Below are 17,476 nucleotides of genomic sequence, written 5' to 3'. Positions count from 1 at the left end.
GCTTTCAGAATGGCACAGTGAAAAGAACCCTGGCTCTGGAGTCAGAGAACCTGGGTTCAAATCCTGCCTCTGACACTTACTATTTGTGTGATCTTAGACACTTAAGTCATTTAATCTAACTAGGTCTTCGTTTCCTCCTCTATAAAATGATGAGGGTAACTGGTCTTACAGGTCCTCTGAGGATCCTCCCAGCTCTAGAGTTAGGATCATATGTTATACTACATGAAGTTGTAGCAGGTATCATCAGTGACCTTAACCATGGTCCTAAGTAGATGACTCACAAATGTATACTAGCCATGGATGGGTGGTACTCGAGAGAGGGCAGATCTTGGTGTATGCCACCACACTTAGAGTTGAGCTTGAAAGTCCCTCCTCCCCTACTTCTTTCTACCATAGTCCATTCAGTCCTCATACTACCATACCCCAAAATGTTGCTGAAGAACAATCTGACATATGTGGGGAAATAGAATACTGGATAGGGCCCTAGTCTTGGTACTGGCATCAGCCCTCTGGGTGACCTTGGTCAAACCACCTTCCTTCTTTGGGTCTCAGTTTCCTCACTTGTAAAATGAGGAAATAGTCCTCAAATGACTGCTTCTTCTCTGCCCTAACAATCTTTGTTGTAAGGCTTTGTTCCAGCTCTAACATTCTAAAGCATGGCCTAGTGTTTCAAGACTGCCTCCAGCTCAGTCTATGAATCTATGATTTCCTTTCTTGAAAGAAACACCCACCCTCTTCCCAGATGCACCAGGAGACAATGAGGCCTGCATTCCTGGATTCTCAGAAAAGAACCAGATGACTCTCCAGAGAACCTGGCCCAATCCAGAGCATCTGGAATTCCTTTCCTCTCTGTCTTCTTGGCTCCAGGCCTTCTGGACATGGGGGGGAAAAGAATAGGAAGAGGAGGTAACGGAGAGCAAGCAGTCAATTTGACTAGGCAAACATCCCATTGCATCCCCAGGGACCCCAGCTTGGGTAGCTGTTATGCTTACTCGAGGCCAGAACTGCCTGCTCTTTGGTCCAGCCATCCAGAGAGGCCTGAAGTCAATTAACATTGGTCTCCTTTCCTCTTGACACTATTGAATTTTTATTTGGTGAGAACTTAGAAAAATGCTTTGGAGACCAACAGAAGGCAGTAAACACGGCCTGAACACAGGGAAGGATGGGCCGGCAGGAAAATAAATGTAAAGAGGAGAAAGTTTGCTATCAACCAACCCCACCTTTCCCTCTGATGGTGGCAGAGAAGGGCAGGTAGAATGGAGAAAGGCCTGGAGCCCATGTCATCTAAGATTGGTCAGAGGAACTGAGAATGTTTAGCCTGGAGAAAACTCAGAAGGACACCAATAGATGTCTTCAAGTATTTCAAGGGCTATTACCTGGAAAACAGATTAAACTCATTCTGTTTAATGGGTTAAAGTTGCCAAGAGGTAACTGATGAAATAATGAAAAACTTTCTGATTCGTTACGTGGAAGTCGGAATTAGAATCAGAGGACTGGAGTTCAAATCCTGTTTCTGTCACTTTCTAGTTGTGACCTTGGCCAAGTCTCTCTCAACCTTAGTTTCCTCATCTGTAAAAGGAGAGATTTGAACTAGAATACCTCCAAATGTCCTCCTATCTGTGATTCTGTGCCCCTGGATCTCAGTTTCCAAGGAGGGGACTGTAATCGATGCTGTGGAAGATCTATTCTGGCTCTAAGTCTGTATTTCCATTCAAAAGTAGGATGGGTTGTTTCCTGAGGGAGTGAGTTCCCCATCACTGGAGGTCTTCAAGAAAAGGCTGGATGACCAGTAGTCAGGTGCATTATTGAGAGAGTTCTTGTTCAAGTATGCATTGGATTGGTCTCTTAGGTCCCTTCTATGTCTGAGATTCTAATATTTTGTGATCCTCTAATTTAAAGACACTGTCTACACTGGTGCCACACTTGTTCTTCCCTACAGTTCCTAAAGCACTTTTTTTCTTGACTGTTTTCTTCACATCCCCTCACTATGGTAAGACCAAGCCAAGAACCCTACCAGCTTTCCCCCCTGGCATCCCAGTCAACTCAAATGTCTTGTCCTGTTATCATTCTGCTCCCCATCTTTACCAGTATCTTAGAGGAAGTCAGAGACATCTTGCTTGTCCAAAATGCAGATGAAGAGAGCAGGAAGGGATATTTCACATACACATCACTCCCTCTACTAACACTTATTGCAACTCCATGCCTTAGGAGGACCATCTTAATGAGTATCTGTGGCTGAAAAAAATAATCCATCCCCTTGTGGTCAAAGTTCTGGGAGTGAATCTCCCACATTTACTGAGACTGTCAAGCTCATTGTCTCTCTCCTTCCATTCTGGAAACCTTCCCAACTCCCTCGGAGGCTCCCAATCTTGCTTTCTGCTGACATCATGATATCAGACATCATAGAGGGTATCTCTAAAGTTTTAGTGCTGGCTTAAACTTAAAACTAAGACATTGGGGAGTTTAGAGTTTGTAAAGTCTTGGAGCCTCACAACTTTGTGAGGTAGGTGGGTGTTTTTCAGTTATTTCAGTTATATCAGACTGTCTGTGACCCTATTTGGGGTGTTCACAGCAAAGATACTAGAAGGGTTTGCCGTTTCCTTCTCCAGCTCATTTTACAGATGAGGAAAATGAGGCAAAAAGGGTTAAGGGACTTGCCCAGGATCACACACCTACAAATGTCTCAGGACAAATTTGAACTCATCCACTACCGTGATCTAGCTGTAAGGTAGGTACTACCAGTATTATTAATATCCATTTTAGATATGAAGAAACTAAGGCCCAGAGCTTACCTGTCCACGGTCAAATAGCCAGTTAGCAGTAGTGCTCAGTTTCAAACCCAGATGTCCTGACACTGAGTCCGAGGTTCTTTATTATATTCCATATGTCTTCTTCCACCTCACGGGCTCATTGTGAGGGAAGTGTTGTGGGGTAGGACACTCTAGACTTGGGGACTGGAATGGGGCACTGAAAAGAAAAGTTGGGAGTGAAAGGATCTGGGTTCAAATCTTACCTCTGAAACAATCTTTGTGACCACCCAGAGCTGCTCACTGCTATGGGTTTGGAAAATGAGGATAATAATCCTTGCACTAGCTAGAGCTAACACTTACATAGAACTTTCCATCTGCTAGGGATGGTGCCGAGAACTTTACAATTATTATCTCATGTGATCCTCACGGCAACCCCGGGAGAGAGATACCATTATTATACCCAGCTTACAGTTGAGGAAACGGAGGCAGACAGAGGTGAAGTAACCTGCTCAGGGTTACACAACAAGCAATTATGGGAGGTGGAATTTGAACTCGGGTCTTCCTAACTCTATCCACTGCACCGCTAACCTGCCCCACAGGGAAAGTGTTTTGGAAACCTAGGAGAGTCATAGAAAAACAAATTACTATTTCCCCGAGCCCCCAGCCCCAGAAGCTGCTCTCCTGGTCCCCCAGTTCTTGCTCTTGGTTCAGGCAGACCAATTTCCTAAGCCCCTCGGTCTAAGCCGCAATTCCAGCTCGGCCCTCCCCTGCACACCTTCCCCGCTATCTCCCAACTCGGTTTTCTGTGTTCCACTCCCCTCCGTCTCTGGTCAGTAAAGAACTAGGGCTAACTGATTTCATCACTCCTGGCCATTCTGGTCCCAGCAGGCACCTCAACGGGGGGGTGGGGGTGGGGAGACGGGGATTTGCCGCAGGGACAAAGAAAGCTCCCAGGAAGCCGGCTTCAGATGGGAAAACCACCCAGGGCCACATCTGCGCGAGTCACACCCAAAGACACGAAGTATCTTTTAGCAGGGCAGACGGTGCTAGGCGGAGTGTGGGGAGGGGGAGGAGAGAGCAGAGAGTGGAGAGCCGGAGGGGGGATGTGAGGACTGCACTTCTCGGGGTGAGCCCCTCCCATCTCTACCCGCTGTTCCCCACAGCTGGAGTTTAGGCTGGTTCTGGAGAGGGCGGGGGGAGGAGAGCAGAGATGAAGGTCTGAGCTGGAGAGAGACCGTCTATTGTAAGAGCCGGGCAGGAGGAGATTCGAGCTGCCAAGGGCTTGAGATTCCTGGAGTCCAGTCTTCTCTTTTTGTGGTGTAAGATGAGGATAAATGGGTCACACAGGTAGAAATAAAAACAACTACGATAATAACAATAGGGAGACTTTATATAACGCTCTACAGAGGGTTTTACAAATATTACCTCTGATTCTAACAGCTACCTTGGGGTGCAGGAGCTATTATTACCCCCATTTTACATGTGTTAAGTGACTCGCCCAAGGTCACACCGCTAGTGTCTGAGGCTGAATTTGAACTCAGGTCTTCCTCACTTGAAGTTCTCAAGCACTCTATCCACTTCACCACCTCCAGATAGTAAGCATTAAAGGTAGGATTTGAACCCAAGACCTCTAATTCCCAAACTGATGCCATTTCTAGTGGTAATAATACAAACAACCCATATTTCTTTAGCACTTTACGGTATTAAAAGTTTTCCTCACAACCACCCCGAGAGGCAGGGAAGCTATGTGAGTGTTATTATCTCCATTCTATAGACTTGGGGAACAAAAGATGAGAGATATGATGTGGCCCAGGTTACACAACCAAGAACAACCTCAAACCCCATGTTTTGTTTTGTTTTTTTCTCCCGTGGCCCAGAAACTCAGCCCTAGAAGCCTGGACTCTTTACTTGAAGTCCTGTACTCTGTTCATGGGACCTTGCCCAGTGCCTATTTCTACAGTAATTCAGGGTCTGGGATGAGATTTTTTTCTCAGCACACCCTAGAAGTGTAATGAGTGTAAGTAGTCCCATTTTACAGATGAGTATGAGAGGTGTACTGATGGTATCTAAGTGCCAATGTGTTGTGTGACCTTGAGCAAGTCACAGCTGCCTCCTGAGCCTCTGTATAATGACAGAGCTCAGGTAAATTACCTGTAAGGTTCTTTTCAGCTCCAAAAAAACTGCCATGTGATGAACTGATGAAAGTAATCCCAACATACCTAGGAACCCAAGTCTAGGAACTAGAAAAATAAAGAGGGAGGCATGACTGGCTTTATACAGAGCAATTCTTTTTTTAATATTTTATTTTCAGTTCCAACTTCTTTCTCTCTTCCCTCCCTCTCCCCAACCCATTGAAAAGTCAAGAAAAAATAGAACTCACTACAAAAACATATAGTCATGCAAGACAGATTTCCACATTAGCCCTGACCCCTCCCCATTAAAAAAAGAAGAGAAGGAAAGGAAAGGGAAGGGAAGGGAAGAGCAGGGAAGGAAAGGAAAAGAAAGGAAACCAAAGAACAGGAAAGGAAAATATGCTTCAATCTAAGCTCCAAGTCTGTCCATTCTCTGGTTAGAGATGGATAGCGAGTTTCAAAATAAGGCCTTGGAATTGTGATTAGTTACAGGGTTGATCACAGTTACTAAGTCTTTCAGAGTTTTTTATCTTTACAGTATTGCTATTACTATATAAATTGTTCTTCTGGTTCTGCTCAGTTCCCTTTGCATCAGTTCATGTAAATCTTCCCAGGTTTTCCTGAAACCATGGTGCTTTGTCATTTTCTTGCAGCACAGTAGTATTCCATCACAATCATACATTACAGTTTGTTCAGCCATTCCCCAACTGATGAATGTCTCCTTAATTTCCAGTTCCTTTCAACCACAAAAGGAGCTGCTATAAATATTTTGGGTATATGTGGATCTTTTTCCTCATTCTTTGATCTTTTTGAGGTATAGACCTGGTATTACTATTGTTGGATCAAATGATATGTACAGATTAGTAACTATGGGGAAATAGTTCCAAATTGCACAAGATGATTCTTCACTTTACAAAAGAGTTACCTACAGAATGCCTTGGGCTCCTTTAAATAGACATTCAGGCTTCAATCTCATGACTTGTGATTCCAAATTCAGCCCTTTCCCTTGTACCGCGTTGCCTCCCTTAAATCAATATCACAGTAATTAATACGTTATAGACACTTACCAGCTGTGTATAGTAGTAGTAGTAGCGCTAAGAACTTTACAATTATTATGTCATTCTGTCCTCACAACAACCTTGGCAGTCAGATGCCATTATTATCCCCATTTTACAGATAAAGAAACTAAGGTAGAGGCAAAGTGACTTGCCCAGGATCACACAACTAGTAAGTGTCTGGTTTCATATTTGAACTCAGGTCTTCCTGACTTCAGGCCCAGAACTCTATCCATTGAGCCATCCAGCTGCCTTGGGCAAGTTATTTAACTTATGTCTGCCTCAGTTTCCTCATAGGTAAATGAGATAATATTTTAACCTTCTAGGGTGATTGTGAGGATAAAATGAGTTTTGTAAAGTGCAATATAAATGCTAATTATGATTATTGTATTATGAGATCAGGAAATGTTTAAGAGTCTTGGCAAAGAATTTGAAACTGTAAGCATCCAGAAGCCTCTAACCATTGAAAAATCCATCCAGAATGGAAAGAGGGCTTCTCTGAGGAATTAATCAGCATCAGTGGGGACAGGGAGTTGATTTTTATCCAGTCCTATCTCTGCACTTGTCTCTTAAAGCCAGGCACACCTGTAGCTTTGTTTGCCCAAGGGGCATTAGTGGTTGTTCATTATGGCTCTAATTAATGGGTGAAACCCTGCAAGCTCTGACTGAGAAGAGAAATGATCACAGCCCTTGGCATTGTTGAAATAACAGCTCTTTTCTTGTTTCAAGTGACTTCCTCCCATGAGCTCAAAGGACTTAACAGATGATCATCTTCCTAGCCCCCTTTAAGGAGGGAATGGTATTGCTGTAGGTTGTTTGTTATTGGGTACCAGGGTAATGGGAAGACAGGGCTGGAGAAAGAGAATAGTAAATCTTATTTCCACTGCTCCTTGAAATTTAAAAAAAGGTTTTACATCAAAGCTACATTTGGCTACTTTTTCCTCTCCATTTTACAGATAAAGAAACTGAGACTTTGAGAGTTAAGTGACTTGCCTATGGTCACAGCAAGAAAGCATGTGAGGCAAAATTTGAACTCAGGTTTCCTGGCTCAAACACTTCTATTTACTGCAACATTTTGCCATATTCTTCTTAGCTTTAAAGGGGAGGAGTCCTGCGTTTGTTTCATCCTTGTTTATTGAGAATTGATAGTCCAGGTTTCCCCAACTCAGTTCCCTGGCATTGGGCTGGACCTCTGGTTGGATTGTGGATGCTGGGGGGCTGATGAACTCCCCGTTGCTGCCCATTCTCCACCAACATTAGGATCCATGGCACGTCTTGTCCAGAATCCCTCATGGAGCTCATTATCAGAGGTTTGGAGGCTCCAACCTTGCCAGAAGGATACAGACGTTGTGCTAATCTTTAGTCCAACCTACCTGGGTCTCCCCTGGAGAGGTCAGTTTCAGCCTTGACCTTGTCTTTCTCAGAGCTGATTAAGTGAGGGGATGAAGTCATTTGATAGGAAACACCACCGCAATAGGCATACCTGGGGTGTGTTGTCTAGGTAGGCAAGGTATGGACCCACTAGTGGCAGCCTTTCTCCTTCCTTCTGCACATTCTTTTCATTATCTCTTTTTCTGAACTTTTTTTCTTTTCTCTTCCTCCTTTCTCCCCTACTTCATACACCTCTCCTCCTCCCCTCTCTGTTTCTCCTCTCCTCTCTTCTCTCTCCTCTCCCCTCCTCCCCATCTCCTCTACTCATCCCTCCTCTACTTCCATCCCCTCCCCTCTCTTCCTCTAACTTCTCTTCTCTCCCTCTGTACTCTTCTCTCCTCCCCTCCCTTTCCTTCTCCTCCTCTCTCCTCCCCTTCCCTCTTCTCCTCTCTTCCCCTCCTCTCCCTGTCCCTCTTCTCTTTTCCCTTCCCTCCCCTCCCTTTCTTTCTCCTCCCCTCCCTTCCCCTCCTCTCTTCCCCTCCTCTCTTCCTCTCCTCTCTCTTCTCCTCTTTTCCCTGCCTTCTTGAACTCTTCTCTCCTCTTCTCTCACCTTTTCTCTTCCCTTCCCTTCTCTTTCTTCTCCTCCTCTTCCCTTCCTCTGCCTCATTTCTCTTTCTCTTGGAAGAAAGAGTCATTAAATTTTCATCTTCTTATTGCTTTGAGGGGAAAAATGGAGCAGAGAGGTCAGAACAGGTGGGAGGAGACAGCAGGCTAGGAGAGGAAAAATCTCCCTCATGCTGAGGCTCCCAGCTCTCTAGGACCCCCAAGAATTGGTCCTTTCCAGGTCTAAAAGATGAGGTGTCTGAGTCTGCCAATCATATGACCCATGGAGACATGGGGGGGAGGGACAGAAGAACACAGGTGTGGGTATAGTGGGGACAGGGGGGAGAGGAAGAATAGGGAGCGAGGAGTCAGGGGAGAGCTAAGGTTTTTTGCACCTGCTCTCCCCACTTTCTTATCTGTTCTCTCTGTCTTTATACCCAGAGATTCAGGAGGCAGGTACTTGGAGTATTAGGGCCATTTTTGTCCAGCATCAACTTCCCTAACTGCCCTCCTCACACACACATTCATTTATATGTTCCTTTATTTAATATATCCTAAACTGGACTGTCACCCATCCAATCCAGTGCCAGGCACCAAGGAGGGAAAAAGATGAAAAAATTTCCAGGATCCCCTCCCCACTCCCTTTCTCTACATCCCCAGAATCCCCTCTTCTCTCCCTTCAGCTAAATCATACCAATTCCTTAAGATCCAGCTGAGGTTCACCTCTAGGAAACCCCCACTTCCTGGACTCCTCTAGGTAGAGCTAGATGGTATAATGGAATAGAACCCTGGTCTCAATGGCCTCTAAAGTCCCTTCTAACTTGAAATTTGTGCTTCTATGACCCCATGATCTTTCCCTCTTAGAGGCAGGTAGGTAGAACAGTAGCTAGAACTCTGGGGATAGAATCAGGAAGAACTGAGTAGACATGTAGCCTCAGGTATGTACTAGTTATATGACGCATGGCAAATCACTTAACTTCGACCTCAGTCTTCATTTGTAAAATGGGGATAATAATAGTGTCTATGTCCCAGGGTCCTTGCTGGGATCAATGAGATAATGTTTGTGAAGCACCTGGCATGTAGTAGGTGCTTAATAAATGGTTGTTTCCTCCTTTCCTCCTCTGACCTCCCACAGTGAGAGTCCGACGCCTCGGCTCTAGCAATTGATTAAATTTTTTTTTCTTCGTGGATAAGTCAATGATTTCAACCTATTAAGAAAATTCACTAATGTAGAACAGCAACTTGAATTTGACTTCCTGTCTTAAGTTTCCTGGGAACACTGAGTAGTTCAGCAATCAGCTAATATGTAGCTGTGAAGAAATAGGATTTCAACCCAGGTCTTCTTGACTCCAAAGATTCCTATCTATCTGCCAGGCCATGACATCATCAATATATTATTAAAATCCTGATTCATGATGTTCTCTCACTGAATTGTTTTCTATTTGAGAGAGACTCTGGACCTGTAGTCAAAACTCTTGGGTTCAAATCTCAGCTCTTGGACTTACTGGCTGTGAGACTAATGACAAGTCAATTAGCCTCAGTTTCTTTACCTGTAAAACAGGGATTCTTTCCACATTGGGTTGTTGTGATTGAGATTTATACATTGTAATATACTAGATAAATTAGAATTACTTTATGTGTCTATATTATGTCTCTCCAATTCAAGTGAAGCATTTATAGCCCCAGAGTGCCTGTCAAATTACACTATTAGGCAGCTTAAATCTCTATTTGCTCTCTTACCACCTGAAACTCCACCATTAGATACCCATCCTTTTGAATCTTGCAGGATTTACAAGCCTCCAAATTCTCATGAGAATCTAAATATCCCTAAGAGGAGTAGGTTTATTAGTAGAGATGGTGGAAATTATTTTTAGATGCATTTTGACTCTAAGCTGAGCACTGGATCCTTAAGACAAGGGTTACAAGATAGGTGCCTAGGGTAGGTTTGGGGGGAGAAGAGGGAATTACAGGATATTTGGATCATAGATTTAGAGATGGGAGGGTCCTCTAAAGTCATCTAGTTAAGGCTATGGAAACACATCTAGAGAGGTTAAGGACTCACCTAAGGTAACACAGAGAGTAAGCACCTAAGATAGAATTTGAACCTACACCCACTAATAACAATTTCTGCTACTCTTTCCAGGAAGGAGGAGCAGAATACTAAAAGTTAATCTCTTGGATAGGGCACCCACTAGCAACTTCACCTAATGTCCCCTTGGTTCATGAGTGCCAAAGGAGCATAAGGGCAATCAGATTGAGATGAATTAGTCTAGAGATGAATTGGTCTAGATGTTTCCTACAGTCATCAAGGAAATGACCAACGTATTCCAGAGAACAAAGGTGGAAATCATTAGGAGGATGTAGAGATGGGGAGGGGGAATATGGAATTCTGCACAGGAGATATATGAGATTTTTTTCCCCAGTACATTTCCTTACTATAGTCCTCTGACCTAGATAAATATTAGCTCTGTCCATTTTACTGCTGAAATTGAGCCTCTAGGACTAGGAGGTTAAATGATTTGCTTAAATTGTTGGACCAGTAAATGTTAGAACCTGGAATCACTCCTTGGTCTTTTGGTTCTAGGTCATAAGATCATCAACCTGGAAGGGACCTCAGAGGTTCTATGGTCCCTTCTCCATTTTTACAGACAATGAAAGTATGGGTGCTTAATCTAGAACCACAGAGGACTTTGACTTCTTGGGTAGATAGACCTAGAACTTTAGTTAGAGAAACCTAGAACTCTATGTATACACATTAGCTAATAACAATTGACTTAGGTCTTTCTCTTGTCCTGGAGAAGAGATGGTAAGTCCTTGTTCACTTATTCTGTAAGAAGGCACAATAAGCCTCAGAGAGAGAATTTGAACCCAGATCTCCTGACTCCAGCGCCAGTGCTCTTTCTACTGTACTGCATTGTCCCTCTCTCAACTCCCTGAGTGTCGAAGCTCAAAGGGACCTCAAAAGCCTTCGACCACAACACATGCATGCAACACATCTCCATCACTCTTCTCCCCAGGTTCCCCATGTGCTGCATTATAGGACTTTATGCCTGGGGAAAAGACGTGGGACCCAGAGGCCCAAACTAGAAACACGTGGGGCCATTGCTATGATCACTGTGTTTTTCAAACCCACAAAAATGTGGTTCCCCAGGGATGAGAAGTTTTTTCCATAGCTCCCAGCCCAAGACAGCCTTATAAGTTATGAGTCAAGAGACTTGACAGCCAGTCAGCTCCATCCCATGTCTGGGATCCTACATCCTGCATCTCAGGGCAGACTCCAGACACTCTATGAGTTACTTCATGGACCTTGATGGGGGAGGAAAGGGGAGAAGACAGTGAGCTGCTCTTTTGTTCCATCAGTCTCCCTGGCACTGTCTTCCCACGCTCTTCCCATGAAGTACAGCTATTGGGTCCTACAATCTGGAGCTGGCAGAGACCTTAGGGGTTGTTGAGTGCAGCCCCCTCATTCCACAGACTAATGTCACACAGGAAGGAAGAGGCAGAGCCAGGATCAGATCCCAAGTTATCTGACTCCAAATCTAGGACTCTTTCCATTGTACCACACTGCCTCACATCCTGTCCCTGAGCCACAACAGCAAATAGGGTCATCAATTTAGAGCTAGAAGCATCATAAAATCATAGGTCCAAAGTTGGAAGGGACTTCAGAGTCATAGAATCCAACCCCCTCATTTTACAGGCAAGAAAACGATCTAGGCAAGATGGCATTATTTGCCCAAGTCATACAAGCAATAAGACAAAAAGTGAGATTTGAACACAGTTCTCTGGGCTCCAAATAAAGTCCCTATTCCATTGTGTCACACTAAAGTAAAGCCTTGCCTTAATAATTTGCTCCTTATTATCTCTAGGTTCAAATGGAAACTTTCATTTGGCATTTCTAACTCTTCACAACCGGGCCCCTTCCATGTGCTCTGCTACCACTACCTCCAGCTCCTGTGGCCCTGCCCCTGCACTGAATGGCCCCATGTCTAAAATGCCCTCCTTGCTCTCCCTCCCCCCACTTTCTGGGCTCCTGTAAGACTCAGAACAAGCATTGTCTCCTGTAGGAAGCATTTTCTTCATCACTCCCTATCAGACCCTTCCCCTACAAGGGTACCTTGCATTTATTTTTAACGATGGATTAATTAATCAATTAATCTGTATTATATATAATATATTAAATGCCATACATATACATACATACAATATAATGTATGCATGTATATATTGTATCTTTATATATTATATATTGAATTATATTGTGTATTGTATATTGTATTTGTATTAAATATAGTATATTGTTGTTCAGTTGTTTCAGTCACATCTGACTCTTTGTGATCCCACTTGGGGTTTCCTTGGCAGTGATATTGGAGAAGTTTTCTGTTTCCTTCTCCAGCTCATTTTACAGATGAGGAAATGGAAGCAAACAGGGTTAAGTGACTTGCCCAGGGTCACACAGCTAGTAAGGGCCTGAGGCCAGATTTGAACTCAGGAAGATGAGTCTTCTAGACTCTATCTACTATGCATCTAGCTGTCCCCTATAAATAATATATTGCATGTAAATACATACACATATAATTCATGTATGTACACATGTATATTGAGCATATGTATTATATTGTAGGTTGAATATAATATTACATTGTAGGCTGAATATATAAAGATATATGATGTACATATCATGCATGTATGTGAGTATATATGTTGAATATATATATACTGTGTTATCTATAGTATATAGAATGTATGCATGGTGCATACATGTACATAAGTTTATGTTGTATATTGAAAGTAATGCATGAATATACACATAATGCATTAATGTGTTATTTATATCTATTGCAACACATTTACCTATGCATTATATGGTGCATTGAATATTATACACAACATGTATTATATAGAAAATTGAATGTAATACATATATACAATATACATATATACATGCGTTCTATGTATATTGCAATATACATGTATATTGAGTGTAACATCTGGCAACCTTTCTTTTACATGTGCAGTGCATTACATGTCTATATCATATATACATGCATGTACATGTGTATGCAGTGTTATATATGTATTACACATTCTTTTGAGTGTAATATACATGAGTGTATGCACATATATATGTGTGTTTTATACGCATACATATGAACGCATGTTGTCTCCCTTATTAGAACGGAAGCCCATGAGGGCTCACACTTCCATTTTTGTCCTGTATTCCCAGCTCTTAGTGCAGTGCCTGACCAATGCTGAGTGATTGACTCGTTCTTTGGCACAGGATGCTCACAGAGAGTTTTCAGACTTTCATGGGCCAAATGGCCGTTGCAGGGTCTCCTCTTTCTGGCCAGACAGGCAGATCCTAGCTCAGGGAATGGGCAGCCTCACAGAGTGCTTTACACAGACTCACAAAGCAAGTTGGCCGTGGAGCTAGAGAGGCCTGGCCTTGTGGCCAGAGGATGACAGCTAGCTTGGGTCTTTCACTTGTCCTGTAAAAGAAGCAGCAGGTTTGTATTTGCTTGTCATGTCAGAAAGTGCAGGAAGAAGTCTCAGCTTCCTTTAAGTTTCTGGAATATATTCAGGGCTCAGAGGAATTAGTACTGCCAGGAAAAAGCCATTAAACTTACATCCTCTCTCCACCTGCTTGAAAGCCTCTCTCCTCACCTCCAGAGACTGGAGCCCCCTCCCCTGCTTAAAGCTACCATGCATCTTCTGTATTCACCTTTCTGGGTGCTCCCTGGACCCTTTAGCCCAAGGAATGTTCTCCCCTAGTTAACCACTTCAGTACCGTGGAGTAAGTGAGCACACCAGAGGCTTTTTTACAACTCGTAAGATTAAGAGCTAGGAAGGACTTTTAGAGATTGATTATTCCAATCTCCTTATTTTACAGATAAGGGAAGGAAGGAAGGAAGGAAGGAAGGAAGGAAGGAAGGAAGGAAGGAAGGAAGGAAGGAAGGAAGGAAGGAGAAAACATTGTTTACTTTGTACTAAATATTGTGCTAAGTGCAGATAATACAAACATAAAGCAATAGCAGCCCAGCCATCCGGAATCTTACACTCTGAACAAGGGAGAAACACACACAAGTGTGTGATGTCCAGAGAGGAATACTTAGTCTAGAAAAGTACTGGTGACTGTGACTATGCGGAAGCATATTGACACACTGCATCCAGGAACAAAGATGGAGTTGATTGATCACATGGCTAAAGAACTGGATTGAAGTGTGGAGAAGAGGTAACTCATTGGTGGCAGCAGAATGGTTGACAAGGTGAAGTGGCCAAGAAGTACAGAATTAGCTTCAGCATGGTTTTAATTAGGTTAATGAATTTATTTAATTAAGGAAAGATTTTTCAAAATAGTGGTCTGACTGAGGTCTTCATGACCTTTCTTAGCAAATGTGGGTATCACTTAATTATCGCAAGTCTTCTATTTTAGAAAAATCAACTACTTGTTGTATGTACTTTTCCTGGAGTGAAGAAGAAAGTTCTGAATCTTGCTTCTGACACTTGATATATGTGTGACCATGGACAACTCATGTTACTTTTCTGAGCCTTAGATTCCCAATCTGAGAGAGGGCTCAATTATATGGCCTCAGAGGCTCAATCTAGCTCTAAGTCTCTGATCATTTTATCCAAACAGGAGGCCCCTATGCTTTTTTTTAATAAAAAAAATGACCCCAGCCATAGCTGGTATTCTATGTAGTCAGAGTAGATAACCACCAACTCTATGATGTTAGTGGCACTAAAAAGATATTTACAAGAAGGAACACCCACACCCAAAATGTCGCCGTTTGTCCCAATGCCTGAAATTCCATTATTAGTGTTTATAGAATCATAGATTCAGAGCTGGAAGAGACCCCAAAGGCATCTGGGTCAATCCCTTCATTTTGAAGATGGAAAAACTGAAACCCAACGGCTTAAGTAATTTGACCAAAATCACTCAGGGAGTGAGAATCAGAGGTAGGATTTGAACCCCATATCCCTTTACTCCAGAATCAGTTTCCTATCTATCATATCACACATATTGCAAGCCTAGTAGGTTCTGAGAAACATAAAATGAGGAACTTTAGGGGGAAGGAAATGCTTTTTATAGATGGTTGTTGTCCAGTCATTTCAGTTGTGTTTGACTCTTTATGACCCCATGTGGGGTTTTCTTGGCAGAGATATTAGAATGGCTTGCAGTTTCCTTCTCTATCCCATTGTACAGATGAAGAAACTGAGGCAGCCTTTCTTCCCCCTACCACTGCAAGGCCTACAAGTCTGTGCCGAGGGCGCGGGTCTCATTCTGCAGGATGGGGTTTGTTAAAGTTGTCAAGAATAAGACCTACTTCAAGAGGTACCAAGTGAAATTCCAGAGAAGGCAAGAGGGAAAAACAGATTATTATGCACGGAAACACTTAGTAATCCAAGGTAAAAACAAATATAACACACCAAAACACAAGCTGATAGTCCGAGTCGCCAGCAGAGACACCATCTGCCAGATTGCTCATGTCCGTATGGAAGGGGATATGACTGTCCGTGCAGCCTATGCCCATGAGTTACCAAAGTACGGTGTGAAGGTTGGCTTGACAAGTTATGCTGCCGTTTACTGCACAGGCCTGCTGCTGGCCCGCAGGCTTCTTAACAGATCTGGCACGGACAAGATCGACGAAGGTCAGGTGGAAGTGGCTGGAGATGAGTACAATGGGGAAAGCATTGATGGTCAGCCTGATGCTTTTACATGCTACCTAGACACAGGTCTGGCCAGAACTACTTAGGAAACAAAGTCTTTGGGGCCCTTAAGGGAGCTGTGGATGGTGGTCTGTCTATTCCTCACAGTACCAAACGCTTCCCTGGGTATGATTCAGAAAGCAAGGAATTCAATGCTGAAGTGCATTGTAAACACATCATGGGCCAAAATGTTGCAGATTATATGTGATATCTCATGGAAGAAGATGAAGACGCTTGTAAAAAGCAATTCTCACAGTACATAAAGAACAGCATAACTCCCGACATGATGGAGGAAATGTACAAGAAAACTGATGCTGGTATACGGGAGAATCCAACGTATGACAAGAAACCCAAGAGGGAAGTTAAAAAGAAAAGATGGAACCGCCCCAAAATGTCCCTTGCCCAGAAGAAAGATCAGGTTGCTCAGAAGAAGGCAAGTTTCCTCAGAGCCCAGAAACGGGGAGCTGATAGTTAAAACATCAAAATCTGTAATTTTCTATGAAGATTTTCAGATTAAGACAATAAATTTATTGGACATCAAAAAAACAAAAAAAAGAAACTGAGGCAAATAAGGTTAAGTGACTTGTCCAGGGTCATACAGCTAGTCAGTGTCTGAGATTAGATTTTAACTCAGGAAGATGAGTCTTCCTAACTTCAGGGCCAGCACTTTATCCACTGCAACACCTAGCTGCTCTTTCTCAGTATTTTCCTTTAAAGTATAAATTCCCCAAGAGATATGAGTGAGTGAATGCATGAGCACTTATTAAGCACTTACTATGTGCTGAGCTAAGAGCTAGGGATGAAAATACAAAAGTTCACTAGGATGCTTTAAGCCAAAACTAGTCACTAGAACTTTACTGAGGATAAAAATGCTTCTCAGTGAGACAGATCTAAAAGAGGAAAGGGAAGGGGTTTTTGTTGTGTTTTGTTTTGGTGTTTCGGTAGGAGACTGGGGAAGACAGAAAAGTAGCCCCAGAGGCAACAGAGTAAAGTGGAAGGATCGTGGGGTCAGACTTCCAAAGACCTGGACTTGCCTCCTAACTCGAATGTTTACTGCCCTAGTGGCCTTGGGCAAGTGACTTCCCTGGTTCTCAGTTTCCTTCTATGGAAAATGATCAGATTGGACTAGATGGTCTCTCAGGTCACTTCTAGGTCCTTTGACCTCCTCAGGGAAGGCAAACAGGGTTTGGGGAGGCCCTGGGGAGACAGCAGCAGCTGCAGAGCCCAGGGTGCTAGAGAGAGAAGTTCTAAGAAGAGGGAACAGAGAAGCCCTTCAAGAAGATGTTGTAAGAGCCCTAGAAACTAAATTTCCTCTCCTTACAGTTATACCCAGGGTTTGGTCCCAACTCTCAGAAGAAGGGGAGGAAAGAGAGCAAAATCATTGCATTAGGTCGGTTAGATCCATTACTCAGCAGATAGAGCACCAGGCCTGGAATCAGAAAGACTTATCCTCCTGAGTTCAAATCTGGCCTCAGATATTTACTAGCTGTGTGACCCTGAGCAAGTCATTTAACCTATTTTGCCTCAGTTTTCTCATCTGTAAAAAGAACTGGAGAAGGAAATGGCAAACCCCTTCAGTATCTTTGCCAAGAAAATCCCAAAAGGGGTCATGAAGAGTTGAACACAAGTAAATAACAATAACAATAAACTATAAGGGGGAAGCCACAGCTTCAGCTCTAAGAAAATTATCAAACTAAGGAAGCAAAATTCACATCCACTTAAGTGAATCCAGTATTAGTCTTTGGACCATTTGGTCAATCAACAAGCATTTAAGTGCCTCCTAGGCACTGGAAATAAAAAGGAAAATGAGGCAACACCCTCTGAAGAACCTTGCAATCTATCAGGAGAGACAGCCTGGGGA

General features: G+C 43.2%; 1 protein-coding gene and 1 pseudogene across 4 annotated transcripts in view; both read left to right on the top strand.

The window, feature by feature from the left end:
• The window catches only part of CCDC33 (coiled-coil domain containing 33), a 204,134-nt gene that overhangs the window by 37,298 nt on the left and 149,360 nt on the right, over positions 1-17,476 (top strand). The window lies entirely within an intron of this gene.
• On the top strand, positions 15,167-16,174 carry LOC140524766 (large ribosomal subunit protein uL18 pseudogene; annotated as a pseudogene).

The sequence above is a fragment of the Notamacropus eugenii genome, chromosome 1, assembly GCF_028372415.1.
Source record: "Notamacropus eugenii isolate mMacEug1 chromosome 1, mMacEug1.pri_v2, whole genome shotgun sequence".
Taxonomy (NCBI): domain Eukaryota; kingdom Metazoa; phylum Chordata; class Mammalia; order Diprotodontia; family Macropodidae; genus Notamacropus; species Notamacropus eugenii.
This window is presented reverse-complemented; position numbering and strand designations above follow the sequence as displayed.